Below are 15,960 nucleotides of genomic sequence, written 5' to 3' on the forward strand. Positions count from 1 at the left end.
CAGCTAGTCCGGATTTATCCCATGCTTTTTCAGACCCAGGCCAGCTGGCCTTGGTGAGTTCCCGATAGAACATCCCCATTGCCTCAGTGTGTGGGTGCACCCCTCGCGGTCCTGAGTTCCTTGCTCGTGCTCCGTCTCCTTCTGCTCCTGATTTGGACCTTGAGATTTCTGTCCCGTGCTCCTCTGTCTCTGTCTCCTTTCATCACCTGATGAAGGTTAATATTTGGGGGAGCCTAGGCAGTTTGGATGCTCACCTTAGGAGACCTGGATAGAGGTGGGCAGTCCTTGGGCTTCCCACAGGTCAGGGAACCCTGATTGCTCTTTGAGCAGATGAGGGAGGGTGACTTGATCGGGGGAGGGGGAGGGAAATGGGAGGAGTTTGCGGGGAGGAGGCAGAAATCCTTAATAAATAAATAAATTTAAAAAAAGAGACTGGTCTTTCATTCCCAGCCACCTAGACCCAAATAATCACACAGAAACTATATTAATTGCAACACTGTTTAGCCTATTAGCTCAGGCCTCTTATTAAATATCTATTACATCTTAAATTAACCAATTTCTACTAATCCATGTATCACTACAAGGCTATGATTTACCTGGTAAAGGTTCTAGGCATCTTTCTCCTTTGGCAGCTACATGGCATTTCTTTGACTCTGCTTACTCTAGGTCTATATCTTGGTTCAGATTTCCTAGCTTTACTCTGCTAAGCCATTGGCCAAATCAGCTTATTTTTTAACCAATGGTAATAAAACCTATTCACAGCATTCAGAGAGGAATCCCACATCATTTCCACAGTCTAGTGCCAATACACATATTACTAGGAATGGGTTAATTAAAGATATAAGAGTTAGCCAGGAATATGCCTATGCTATTGGCCAAACAGTGCTATAATTAATATAGTTTCTGTGTGATTAGTCAGGTTTGGACGGCTGGGAACAAATGAGCAGTCTCCTACAAAATGGTGCTCGAATTGGGACAACTACATGCACATAAAAACTGAGAAATCTTGGGAAGAAATTCTAGACACAAAAGAAAAGATTTAAGCACAACTTCTTGGTAGCTGCATTTTTTTTTTTTTCAGATACTCTCTGTTTGCTGAACAGAGGCATGACTTCTTTAAGAGCTGGCTTCCAGTTCTGCCAGTATAGACTTCTCTGACTTTTTAGGGAGATCTGTCTATGGAGCACTTAAATGCTTGCTACTAGTTGCCTAATGGCAACATAGACGGGCTAAATCCCTGGAGCTAGGGTGGTGAGCATGGCTTGAAGAGGCTGTAAACATACCTCCACTATTCTGGATTGGTCAGAGCAAAGAGACAGAGCTGTGGAGTTGGTCCTAGCCATATCCCCTTAGCACTTTATTAAAGAGCAGTCTCTGTCTACATTAATTATTGAGACAGAGTCTCACTGTAAAGTCCAAGCTTTCAAGCTCTGAAGAAGTTTTTTTTTTTGTTTTTTTGTTTGTTTGTTTGTTTGTTTGTTTTGTAATTTGGTGTTTTGAGACAGGGTTTCTCTGTGTAGCCCTGGTTGTCCTAGAACAGCTTTGTAGACTAAGCTAGCCTGGAATGTAGTTCCACCTGCCTCTGCCTTACAACTGCTGGGATTAACGGCACGCACCATCACTGTTTGACTGATTGCAGAGTTATAGTGATGAGTTTATATGTGCATTCTACTCTAACTTGCTCAAAGTACTAGCTGTATGGATAAAAACACCAAAATAAAGATAAATTTTCTAGAGTAAGAGGGCAGAAGATGAATTCCTCAGCTTAAAACAAATGTGGAAAAATAAAAGTATAAGGCAGCAAGATTTCAGGAAAGAGAGACATCAGTTTCCTTTATGAATGTGACCCAGATAAGCCTAGGACACAACAAGATAGACCTCAATCCTAAAACCAGCTTACCAACACAAACTGGACTAAATAAGGAAAGAAGAAAATAAAAACTGAAATAATATCAAAGGAAAAAATAGAAGGGTTCAGACATTGGCAAAGGAAGGAGTTGGAAAGGAGAATATATTTAAGTACATTGTATGAAATTCTCAAATAATAAAACTATTGTGTAAAAACATAGGAAATATAAAGGATATAATAGCCCAGCAGTGCTGGCCTATGCCTTTAATCCCATCTGTCGGGAGGCAGAGAAAGGTGGATCTCTTTGAATTCAAGGCCAGCCCAGTCTACAGCGTGAGATTCGGGACAGGCTCCAAAGCAAGAGAGAAACCCTGTCTGACAGAGACATCTGACTACCTGGACAGGCACTCAAAGTTCCTTTGCAATGTTGGGGAATCCACCTTTAGCCTACAGGCCCATAGTAACTGATTGACTTTTCAATGAAGCAGGAAATTTAAAAGACTATCCTGCCTATATTGGCAGTTTGTTTGTAGACTAGATACTGTTGCAGTTGTCATTTGATATGATAGAAAGTAAGTTAAGTTAAAAAAAAATTGGATTTACTAAGGTGGGATAGATTGTGGAGTATTTTCTCTAAATTTCACAGACACAAATGAATTCAAATTGAGTACATTGTGAATGTAATGCTTATTTGATAATTGTTATTATTGTATACAGTGTTACTTTGTTAAAATTAAAAGTTTTCATTTTTGTTTATAAAAAGGGAATGTTGGAGTATATTATTTTAAAAACATGTTGCATTATTTTCCTTTCTCTTTTGTCAACAATAAACCTTCAAGCAGGAGGCTGAGTCAGCAAGTAGCTAACAGGAAATGACAAGGAGGAATCATATGAAGCAAGCATTCTTAAGTGGGGGCAAAGAGAAGAATAGATTGTTTAGAAGACTCCAACAAATGGAGAAGTTTGCTATTCAGCCTCTTTGAGTGAGCAGAATCCTACCTCAAGACAAAACAAACAAAATAGTTAAATAAATAAACAAGCATAAAAACTGTGAAATCTCAGTGTCTTGTAACCATGAAACCTTGAAGTATGATTAATAAGAACCAAAAGAGAGAAATCTGAGTTCAACCTGGAGGTCAGAAAAGTAAAATCGCCTGCCACTGACTCTTAACCTCTACCTCAGTCTGAAGTGGTAATCTTGCCTCCAGGAATCTCAGCCTAAGACAGTGACTGGGAGCTGTCTCCTCCCATTTATTAATCCTCCCTAGAATTGAAATTAAACATATGCACAACTGGGATTAAAGGTATGCACATCTGCTTTCTATGGCAACTAGTATGGCTACTGGAATTAATGGTGCATGTTACCAGTGCCCGGTCTGTAAGACCCGGTCTGTTTTACTCTCTGCTCTTCAGGCAAGCTTCATTTATTAAAATACAAAATGAAATACCAGTACAAAGCATTTAAAAGCTTTTTCTGAACCGAAATTTCCAAAGGGATAAATTTGCTCACTCATCAGGCTCTGTATTCCTCTTCCACATTCTGAGTGTTTAGTCACTAAGCCCACAAAGCACAGACTGAAGTTAGTCCTTGTTCTTGCCTTCCTCAGAACATTGCATGTTCTGTAATCACTGCACCCTTCTGCCACTGCTCCATCAAAGCTTAAAGTGCATCCGTGCCTATGATTTTATGTAGGTATTCATTATGACGAGGAAGAGAAACCTTATGAGTGCACTTGCAATTGAATTCCCTCCAGAAGAATGTGCTTATAGCAGCAGAGAGAGGGAGGCATACCCCCTCCCTGCAGAGCATGTTCAATAATGCATTGTCTCTCTCCTGGCGCTTTATTAACACTTACATTTTCTAAATAGAATTTCCCATGTGTTGCTATTTCCTTCCCGCCAATAAGAATGATTGTTTTCCTAATGTCCCTGCCACACTCCAATGTGTAAATGAGGCTTCTGATATGTCACATCTACTGGTGTTATTTTCTATTGTGCGGGTTAACAAAAGAGTGTTGTTTGGTGTTCCTGATGTCTTACAGCAAGCTTAGCTGCTAATTTTTAATATTTCTCTTATGTATAAATGTGAAAAAGGAATCTGGCTACCTCGATCTTCCTGTATTTAGAAAAATCTCCTACTCTGAAGTTGACCAGATTCCAGGCCCTGGATGTTCACTTCAATCTTCTTGTCCCTTAATGTAGCTTTTTCCCACTATGGTTACTAGACAGAGTGAAAATTAAATTCAGGAAAACTCAACTCCAAAAGTTCTTCAAATGTGAGGGAGATTTTGTAAAGGTTAAGTCAGTCCTCTCTAAACTAAGACTGTTAAAAGACAATGACTAACAACTCCACTCTTTCAACTGCTCAATGTAAACTTTTATTTTAATTTAAACTGTATTTTCTTTTAGATACTATTGAGAAAATTGTTGCCTTTTCATCTCTGTGTAAATAATTTTTAGTTTAGCTTAACAAGTTCCTCTTTAACAGCTTTAATTGTATATTTATTAAATGTATTATCCAAGTAAGGAATTCTGTTTTGGGGAAAATTATTTGGAAAATCACTGTGTATATACTACACACACACACACACACACACACACACACACACACACAAATGGAAAAGTAGCCAGGCTAAATAGTTATGAAAGTTATAACTGCATTGGTGTCAGGACATGGAAAGAAGTAATGTCACACCTGACCCTACTGTATCATGACGTCTTATCTGTTATCTGACTCTGGATCACATCTGACTTTTTATTTAAAATCATGAAGGCTTGGAAGAAATTCTCCACTCTCTGAGTTTACATTTTCTTCTGATGTCCCTTTCAAAACTGCAAACCTCAGCACGTACCCCTTTGTCCACATCCAGGGAATAGTCCTCTCAAATAAAATACAACAAAATCCACACCTATGCCTCCCATTGTCAAGGGCATTACCTGCTTCATTTCATTTCACTCTGCAGTTCATAGATGCCCTGTTTGTTTAAGTACAATGGTTTACACACACACACACAAACACACACACACACACACACACACACACAGAGAGAGAGAGAGAGAGAGAGCACAAGAGCAAAATTTTATTATGACAGAGATCAAAAAGGTCCATTCATCTTTAGTATTCAGCATAGATTTTCTTTTATCGCATGTACTTCCCTTATGCTGAAGTTTAAATGCCTTGTTTTTTTTTTCTTATGACTAGTGAATAAAGTGTGGGTCTTGTTCTATATTATGCACATATTTTTAGCATGGATTTTTATCATATATATTTCTTTTGTGATGAAGTTTAATTGCCTTGTCCCTTCTTTACCACAAGTGGATATAGTGGTAGATATTTTACTATATTTTGCACATATTTTAAACAGAACAAAAAAATATGGATGAACTTTTAAAAAGAAAAAAGATAATTCCAAGTAGTACAATATACCCAGCAATTATGGGACAAAACATGTTTAAGTTCAAGATACATACTTATGAGACTATGACAGTGCCAATAAGCTATATATGACTGTCACTCTTCCCATTGCATGATGACTATATTCCAATAATGTTTTGTTCTTATTGTTTATTTGTTTGTTTTTGAGACAGGGTTTCTTTGTGTAGCCCTCTTTGTCCTGGAACTAACTCTGTAGACTAGGCTGGCCTCAAACTCACAAAAATCCGCTTGCCTCTGCCTCCCAAGTGCTGGGATTAAAGGTGTGCTCCACCACCACCAGGCTTCCGATGATGCTTACTTGACTAAATTTTGTTTCATCTGAAACATTTCAAATGTCATATCCTTATCTAATTTTGTAATCATTAATAAATATAAAATATGGAGAAAAATACTCTGTGTGCAGTTTGTAAGATTGCTGAATGCTAAATATTCTAGCGTATGCAGTCTTGGGAAAACAGTTTTAAATTAAATTAACCTCTACTTGAGTATGTCAAAACATATATGTTGTTGCTTGCAGGTTTCCATAATGTATTCTGTTTATGAGATCCTATCCCTTCATGATCTGAGAGCAGAGTAGCTGCTCTATGTAGCTGAAGAATTCAATTCAATTTTGTTACTACAAATACAATCAGTTTGTGATTTGCCCTGCCAAAATAGAAAAAAAAACTTGGAAAAAATAAAGAGTAACCAAAATCCAGTTAAATTAAATTATCCAACATCTAATATAGAAAAATGTAGTATTTATCTTACATTGCAGGCTTGCTTACATTTTAAATATACAACATATTTATCATTTTTTCACATTACCTTGTAAGAGTGTTAAGGCGATAAAAGCATAACAGGGCTGATTTATTTGAAAAATATAAAATAAATCATCTACAGAGAATTTGCTCATTCTTGGTATACTTTAAGTATAGAAAAACCAGAAAGCTTTTTCCGCACTTCTGAACTGATGTACAAACCATTGTATCTAAGGTCTAAATTGCCTTAATATTCTTGAAAAGCAAATATCCTCTGTTTAATCACAGGGCCAGTTCAGTACATACATGTATGTATGTATGCAAAAACATGCATATGTGCAAATGTGTTTATTTGATATTCAACTTGGTCCTGTTTTTCATTCACAATATTCTATCATCCCTATCAGCCAATAACTTGTTTGCTATATCCGCCCTCCTTTACCTCACTTACTCACCCAACTTTGAGGTATTTTTTTTCTTTTAACCTTATAGTGTAGTCTAGTTTGTGCTGCTCAACTACTCTTGGGAAAGGGGCTTTTCCTAAAATATTATGCATTTTCTTTGGTGTTCAGGAAATCAAAACTACTTTTTATTCTAGTCGCCAAATAAAAATAAAGAAGTTTTGAAAAATCCTGTCTTTTATTCAAGTAATTCTCTGAAGAAAAAAAAGCATTACTGAGATTAGCCACTATATTATTTTTGTGTGGCAAAGGTAAGGATAAAATATAAAAAAGAACAAGAATCCTGAAATAGCAAGAACGAGTCTTTAATTTTATTTTATCATCAACCATCTGTAAAATAAGAACTGACATGCACAGTGTTTCTGTATTTAGACCTTGTGTATACTGACAAGAAATGAAATCTATGTTTATTTATGCCATAGTTCTTTGAAGAAAATGATGAAGTATTGCAGTATTTTGAAAGTTGACAGAAATCCAGGTTGGGAGAAAAAAAATGCACCTTACCCTCATTTAGAGAGAATAACACATTATTTATTAATGATTCTTCTAAAGCAACACTGAATGCTAAAAATGTAATTATCAGTCATATAAACATAATTGATTTATTTGACATATAGTTGTGACAAACTTTAACTTTCTAAACATTGAGATAAGAAAAAATATTTACAAGAAAATTACCAGAAGAACCCAGTTAACACAATGCCCCAAATAGAATTTTCTTATAATAGCAACATCGGTCATGTGCAATAAAAGTTAAGTATGTCTAAATACTACCCTGGAAACTAGAATTTCCAGATAAATAACAGCTTGGCAGAACATGCCTGCAATATCAACAGGATGAATGATAATGAAGAAATATTTTATATTTTAGTTCAGCATGAAGTACATGGCAAGACTTTTCTAAACCTTCACCCAATCACCACCAGAGGAAACTGAATGATGATTGACATTCTTAACTCCTTTATATCCTCCATTACTTTTAGATTCCTTTCTAGGACAGGAAACACAACTATCAGTGAAGCAATTAAGTACACACCTCCAGTTCCTCTTCTTATAATGCCAGGAGGACCAACTGTGGGGATTATTGGAGCCTCCCTTTAAGATTTTAGATGACTGTTTGGTCCTATATTCCTAAAATAATTTCCCAGTCTTTGTGTGTTTACTCAGTGTGTGCATTTGTAAAGTTTAAATGTTTGCAAGGGGTATGATTTCAAAGACACGGTAAATCTTTGACATTTTATGATACTGTTCTTCTGACTTGACTTTTTATTTTAACTTTTATTGAAAATTGATTCTTTTCTCATATAATATATCTTGGTTATAGTTTCTACCTATCACTACTTCTCCCAGATCCTTCCCACCTCCCTTCCCTTCCTGATCTACTCCTTTCTGTCTCTCATTAGAAAAGAAAAGGCTGGTAAGAGATAACAACCAAACAAAACGAAGGATAACAAGATAAGTCAAAAATATTGAAGTTGGAAGTCAACCCCACAGAAGGAAAAGAGTTGTAAGAGCAGGCAGAAGAATCAGAGACATACTTTATCTTACATTCAGGAGTCCTCTAAAAATACTAAGCTAAAAGCTAAAATATATATATATGCAGAGAACCTGGGGTGGACCCGTGCAAACCCTTTGCTTGCTGCTTTAGTTTCTATGAGTACATATGAGCCTTGCTTAGTTGATTCAGAGCAAATTGTTCTCCTGGTGTCCTCCATCACCTCTGGCTCTTACATTCTTTCCAACTCCTTCTCTGTAGGGTTCCCTGAGCTCTGGTGAAAGGGATCTGATAGAGACACCTCATTTAGACACTACATGGAATAACTTTTTGTGGGTCTCTGATCTGTTTCCATTTGCTGCCAGAGGAAACCTCTCTGATGATGACTGGATAAGGCATTAGGAGTCATTTTACTGATACTTTAAAAGATAATTCTTTAAAAAAAATTTTAGACTGAAACTCTTTGGTTTTATCGTACATATCTGGAGTATCTAGTCTCTAGTTCTTGATTATCAAAGCTGTGTTGAGTATGGGTCCCGTCTTATGAAGTGGGCTTTAAGTCAAATCAGACATTGGTAATTTACTCCCACAAGTTCTGTGCCATCATTAACCTAGCATATTTTGCAGCAGAACAGATTGTAGGTCAAATGTTTTGTGGCTAGATTAGTGTTGCTATTTCTCTTTTTGTAGCCTCGAGAATGCCCTCCCACAGCAAAGACATTGGAATGTAGCGATGAATGCTCTACATAGGCACCAGTTTGACTTCTCCATGTTCAATGAGTTTTGTGGGTGTTGTTCTTTGCAATGGGACTCTATTTTTATTTGTACAGAGCTTCCCATTGTCTCTGCAACAACCAACATCTCCTTCTCTGAAATCTCAATAGTATGCAATCCAGTTCCCCTACTGGAAGCCTCGTTTGGTGAAAATAGAAGGCCCCTAGAAACTCCGTATCCCCCATTATTAGGAGACTTCATTAGTATTACCTTCCGAGATTTTAAAAAGTTTCCACCACAGTAGGTGTCCATATTCTCTCAGAAACACACCTCAGTTCCAGTTGTCTCTCCCCTAATTTCCTTGCTCAACCCTCTTTACCTCCCCCTACTCCCCACTTGATTCTTCAGTTCCTCATTAGCCTCCAGGCTTCTCTTAATATTCAGCCTATTTCCTTCTAGAGAGATTCATGGATCCTCCATAGACTATTCCTCTACAACTAACCACTTTGGGTTTATGGATTGTAGTTAAGAGCACTGCCTGCTCTTTCAAAGGACTCAGGTTCAATTATAAGAACCCACAAGACTGCTCACAGTTGTCTGGAACTCCAGTTCCAGGGAATCTGACACCCTCACACAGACATACATGCAGGCAGAACAATAAAGTTTATAAAAATAAATGGCTTGGCTTTCAATAAATCTAGTAGAATCATTTAATTTTGACAGCTACTAAAAACAACTAAATGAAGGAATTATTAGTAAACTCATTATTATTGAGTTTATTTTATTGGCTTTACTAGTCTTCTTCCAAACTTAAATATTACTGTTAATGGCATCTTTATATATTTTTTAAATTATTAAATTTCTAAAACTCAAAAAATTGTATCCTTCTCTTTAACACTTCTTAATTTTTTAGTACTTCAGGTTATAATGGCAATTTTTAATTGAAATGAGATTATAATTACTATCAGACTTAAAAATTCAACTGATGAGGCTATCATTTCCAAATGAAATAGTACATAAGCCCATTACTTCATGCTCTCTTCCATAAATGGTATGCTATAATAACATATATTTAGCAAATGTGCACATTAATAGTGACAACATATTGGTAACATTAACAAGTTAGAATTTTGACAGTTGCGTGATAGAATCAAGCATTATTATATGCAAAAATTAAACTGTTTTCTCACCTGTCATAGTTAAAATTCATTTTTAAATTTTGTTAAAAATTACCTGTAATCAAGACTTATAAGTGAGTTTGATATTTTCTTTACTTTAATCTATTTTAGTTATTGCAATAAAAGCAAGTAAGATGGGAAATTTTAACTTATTTATAACAAAACATATTATTGGGAGTGGTTCTATTTAAGATATGACCAATTCATTAATGAATAAGGAAAAAATATAAATCTAAGCCTAGTTTGATTTTACAAAGTATTTTAATGAGTCTTCAATGGCACAGAGTTTGATCTTCCTCCTAGATAAGTTAAAGCTAGATTTCATTTATTTCACCCTTACAACAATGACAAAGAAACAGAAAATCTTCTTAATTGCCACTTTTCTTGCATTCATCTGAAGCTGATGTTATGGAACATAAAAATAACTTTAAATCTCAGAGACAGAAGCTGCCAAAGATACTTGAGAAGCAGGTAGTAATTTCACCATAGAAACTATTCATGCATGAGAACATAGCAAAACATGAATAATTGCTCAAGGCCACCTAAGAGTTGGTGTGGAATTCTAACACACCAAAAGCTTTTACTCTCTTCTCCAATGACCTCATTGAGTTGTTAAAGACAAACTGCTATGAGGACATTTTCCAGAGAAAGCCTTCCTTGAGTCAGTGATCATGGGCACAGGAACACTAGTAACTTTCCTTTCCCAAACTTTAGTTTCCATTTGCCCATTTAAACTTACCATGCCCTTGAAATTAATGTCATTAGAAAGAAAGTAGCTTCTTGTTCAGTGTTTGTGTTCTTTTGTACAGTTTTCAGTACAGATATCTTGGTGTCTTGAAAGTCACAGGAAGGCTATGTTGTTTCCATTTGATTGCCTTGGGTATTTAAAAACTTAATTCACCATGATAAAGTTGTTCTACTTCAGTTGTCCAGAGCAAAAAAAAAAAAAGCCTAATACACACAGATCAACATGGGAGAAGTCAGGAAAGATAAACATAACACTTACCTCTTCAATGGAATGAGGTGTCTACCTGCTCTTCCTGGAATGCCAGGAGTGATGTATTACATCCTGGCGATCCTTTGCTGCCTGATGATATAGGTGCTGCCAGTGTCTCCCAGAATTTTGTTTTTATTTATCCCAGACTCTTTTTTGTAAGACCTTAAATATTACTTCTAAGACCAAAAATCATACTAATAAGAGATGTCATTTGTTCTTTACTATAGCCTAAATGATTTCTGAGTTACATTGTGGGCTAGCATTTTGTTCACCTCAGTCATTCTCCCTAGACTCTTGTCTTGAACATTGTTTCTAAATCAACAATAATTCACCTAATGGATGAATGAAGCCATATGAAGAGCTTCAAAGTAAGCATATCTGAAGCTTCGATGCACTCATGCATTTGAGTTAGTTGTTATTTGAATTTTTTCCCAAAATCATGCTTTGATAAATTATGGCTAAAATAAAATTATTTGGGTCAGACAGTACAAGGCCTGGCTCAACACTGGCTACAATAAAACATGGCTGGGCTGAGTTTCATTCTTGTGCCTTCTTGAATCATTTTTCTCTGCCTGCTCTGAAGCCAGGAGGGAATCACCTCATTTCCTGATGTATAAGATTATCTTCATATTTATTTCATATTGTGTCATTTATTTTTGTCTGATATTAAATCATAAAATCATGAAGCACTGAGTCTTGACAATCCCCTTTCAAAAAATTTATTTTGATTCTTTTATGTCTATATTTACTTTTAAATTTTAGAATCAGACATTCAAGATTTATAAAAGCAAACAAAAGCATATACTGGAATTTTATTTGGAATCACATTAAATATAAAATTATTTTAATAAAAATGGACAATTATTTATTCAATACCTGTGGCTTCCTATTTTTATATCTATCTGGTATTTTGGTGAATTAAAGCTAAAGTTTTTAGATAATCTCTCCTTTAATGATTGTTTATACTTCACTAATGCTTTAACTTTTAAAATTTAGTAATGCATGAATAATATAGATTTGCCATTAGAACACCTCATGTGTACAATTTAATATATTTACAACTGTCTTTAAATTGACCCTACAGCTTTCCAAACTGTCTATCTCCAAAGGGTGAAAGAGGCCAGGTGGTAAAGGCACACACCTTTAACCCTGGTACTCAGGAGGCAGAGGCACTTGAATCTCAGTAAGATCAAGGCCAGCCTGGTCTACAAGAGCTAGTTCCAGGACAGGCTGTAAAGCTACAGAGAAACCATCTCTCAAAAAACGAGAGAGAGAGAGAGAGAGAGAGAGAGAGAGAGAGAGAGAGAGAGAGAGAGAGAGAGAGAGAGAGAGAATAAAATAGTTTTTTCATTAACAAAAGTAAATGTCTTTCCTTTCATCCCCATGATCCTAATTAAATTTCTCTTGTGCTTATAAAAATTTTCATGTTACACACATATACAAATAAACATACATCTTTTCGACTGGAAATAACATATATCACATATCTCATTTGGTTTTTGATTTATACTTCTTTTCTATTTGTGATCCTTGACCATTGCTTTACTTTCTCTTTCTCTCTCTCTCTTGATCTCTCTCTCTTTCTTTCACTCTCTTTCTTGATTTTTCAAGACTGGGTTTTCTGTGTAGCTCTAAATCTCCTGGAACTCACTGTGTAGACCAGAATGCCACTGAATGGCAATGAACTCAGAAATCTTCCTGCCTCTGCCATCCAAGTGATGCCTGGAATTTGATCTTTTATTATTCACGTGAGTAAGCCTTTACAGAGAGCTCTATCTCTGTCTTTTACCCAATAGATAGTGATTATTTTGTTTATTTCCTTATATAGCAATCATTTATAATATAGGTCCAGGGTTGGTTACCAGACACCCTGTGAATATTAATACAAATATGTGGTTTATATGGTAAAATCTCATATGTATAATCAGTTATATCTGAAAATAATTAATTCCTATTCTCTTACATGTTTTAGTATTTTTGGTTTGCTCTTTTGGTTGCTGTTTTGTCTTGTTTTTGAGATAGGGTTTCTCTGTGTAGTGCTAGTTGTCCTGGAGCTAACTCTGTAGACCGGGATGGCCTTGGTCATAGAGATCTGCCTGTCTACGTCTCCCAAGTGTTGGGATTAAAGGTGTGTGCTCTCATATACATTTAACAGTTTTTTAGGTTCCTTTACTCATATACCAAGTGTGTGGTAATTATATGTATCATTTATATTATTTTTGAATATAGTGACCAGAAAAGAGTAATTCTACATTTTCTGGGTAAATTAAAAATTTCTTGATAACTTAGGTTGGTTGTATTCTTATTCAATACACAGAAGAATATAGATACCAATTTTAAATTTTTGCAAATATTATTTTGCAGATTGCCTTTTCATTCCTTTGTTATTTATTCAATTCAAAAAATCATGTGAGTACAAGTTTACCTTTTTTTTCTTAAAATACATGAATTTTATTAAATTTTTAAATATTTGTTATATGCATGAAATTATTTGATTAAATCCACTCTCCACTCTTACTTTTAATCCCTCCTAGACCTGAGAAAGCATGTTATCTTCCTAAAATTTATTTTTCAGAATGCTTATGGTCATATTTTTGTTGCAAGGAGGCCGATTGTTCATTCCTGGCTGCTCAGCCCCAAACTAACCACACAGAAACTATATTAATTAAACCACTGCTTGGCCCAGTAGCTCTGGCTTCTTATTGGCTAACTCTTATATTAATTTAACCCATTTCTATTAATCTGTATATCGCCACATGGCAGTGACTTATTGGCAAAGAATCGGTAAGTCTGACTCTGGTGGCTCCATGGCGTCTTTCTCTCTGCCTTTCTTCTCCCAGCATTCATTTCTGTCTTCCCCATCTACTTAAGTTCTGTACTATCAACAGGCCAAAGCATGTTCTTTATTCACTAATGGTAATCAAGCTCACAGAGGGGACTCCCACATCATATTTTGGTATAATTTTTTGTATTCTCATGAAAATAAGTATTTTTTCTATGTGTTTTGATTTATAAATTGTGACACTGTTTTCAGATTTGAATTCATTTTTGGTATAGGGAAATGTCCATTGATGACAGACAATATTAAAATTATTGTTGCTTCTGTTATGCACTACAAGTATGTTTGTAAAAGATAATAAAATATATGTAATTTTGCTAACAATGGATGTATGGTGATTTCATTAGTTAAAGGAAGCTTCAATGGCATTCATTTCAAATTCTATTCTTGTAGGTGACCTGAAGGTAGAAGCAGATAACCTTGAAACTAATGAACATTAAGTTGCAAAGTTCCTCCATGCAAGAGTGGTGTAAGATTGCTTGAAGTTTCTCTTGGCTGTAGCCTGTTCTGTGAGAAGAAATGAAGACAGATTGCAAATACGAAGCTTTCCTATGCAAGCATTGGAAGCAAATTGCCTAAAGCAATTTCACAAGAAAGGAACCTTGAATTCTAAGGCTGCAGCAATTATTTATGGTTTCTTTCTTATCATAAGTAAATATTTACATTTATTTCTAATTCTGTACTCAAAGTTTCGTGTTCTTTCTTATAACAGTCTTCACAATATTTTTATGCTTCAATTCCTTATGTATGGTGTGCTTTGAAAACATATTTTTGGTTGTGAACCTAGCCTTTAACAACTGAGCTATCTGTCTAGCTTAATATTTTAAACTGTTGGTTGCCGGTCAGTCATGACAGCTGGGAGGCATGAGAAGGAACACTTTATTTTTAATGTGAGTTAAAGAGAACCAGACAGGAAAAACACTGAGGTGGACAATATATCATGATATTTGAACCAAAGGCATTCTTTCAGGTCAAAAGAAACCATGTAATAATTGTGAATTTTCAGCTAGATTATTTTTGTCAGTTTGTACAAAACTTGTGGATATTCTCAGCAAATATTCATTCAATATTTAGGCTGACTATTTCGATGAAGTAGTCACAATCATTTCCAGATGATTGTCATTGTGGTTCAATTATTTAATACTACCATGTTGTACATTGCACATATTGCTTTTCTTCTTTACCCCATAGAATCTAGTTGTGTTCAAGTGTGAATAGTTTTTACTAACATTTTGTTTTCTTTTTGGTGATCAGAAATATGTTTATTTCCTTTATAAATATTCATGGGTTTATTTCTAAGTGAAAAATATGTAGCATAATGCAAATGGCAAATAACTGATGTAAAGGGAAGCAAAGAAAACTAAGTCCATCATTAGTTTCTATCCTCTCCTAAAGAGCAAGTGTTAAAGTGAAAAATCTGCCTGAGATTCTATAGCTGTTGTCAGGAAGTGGGAGGAAGGGCTTACATTCATCCAAATACTTCTTACCCTGTGCTTCCACTTGCTGCTCAGTCTGCAGAGGGGAAGGGATGCTTCTTTGTTCTAAAACAGAAGCCAACTTTCCCTTGAATTTAAAGTAATTATACATTTGTCTCAATGGAGTATAAGAATATGACTAAGTTTTGGAATGTAACAATTGCATATATGATGGTATACTTTAAGATAATACAATGTATATTCATGGTATTTACTAATAAAGTTTAATAAAACGTAAGTAAACATCTTCAAATATTAATCATTTTAAAGTTTGGAATGTAGCTGGCTTTCATAGACAGTCAGCAGCACCCACTTTATGACACAGAGACTATTACTAATTATGAATACTTGGCCTTAGTGTAGGCTTGTTTACAGCTAGCTTTTTCTTAACTTAAATTAAATCATTTCCATTCATCTATATGCTGCCTTGAGGCTCCTTTACCTCATCTGCTTATGTCCATACTGCTTTTCCGCTCCCTTTGTGTCTGGCTGGATGGCTGATTCCCCGTTTCTCTCTACCTGCCAATCACACCTATCCCTCTTCTGCCTAGCTATGAGACATTCAACATTTTATTAGATCAATTAGGTGCCTTAGGAAAGGTCAAACAGCAATACATCTTTATCTAGTTCAACAACTATTCTGCAACACAAACATGTAATACATCTTTCCTTTTTACACAAATGTTCTGCTATATAACAGTGCAATGTATCCTTAATTTGATAATGATTCCATAATTTGGCTATAGAGAAGTTTTGCAATAATTGTAGCCGTTCAG

Source organism: Microtus pennsylvanicus, chromosome 10, assembly GCF_037038515.1.
Source record: "Microtus pennsylvanicus isolate mMicPen1 chromosome 10, mMicPen1.hap1, whole genome shotgun sequence".
In the NCBI taxonomy this organism is placed as follows: domain Eukaryota; kingdom Metazoa; phylum Chordata; class Mammalia; order Rodentia; family Cricetidae; genus Microtus; species Microtus pennsylvanicus.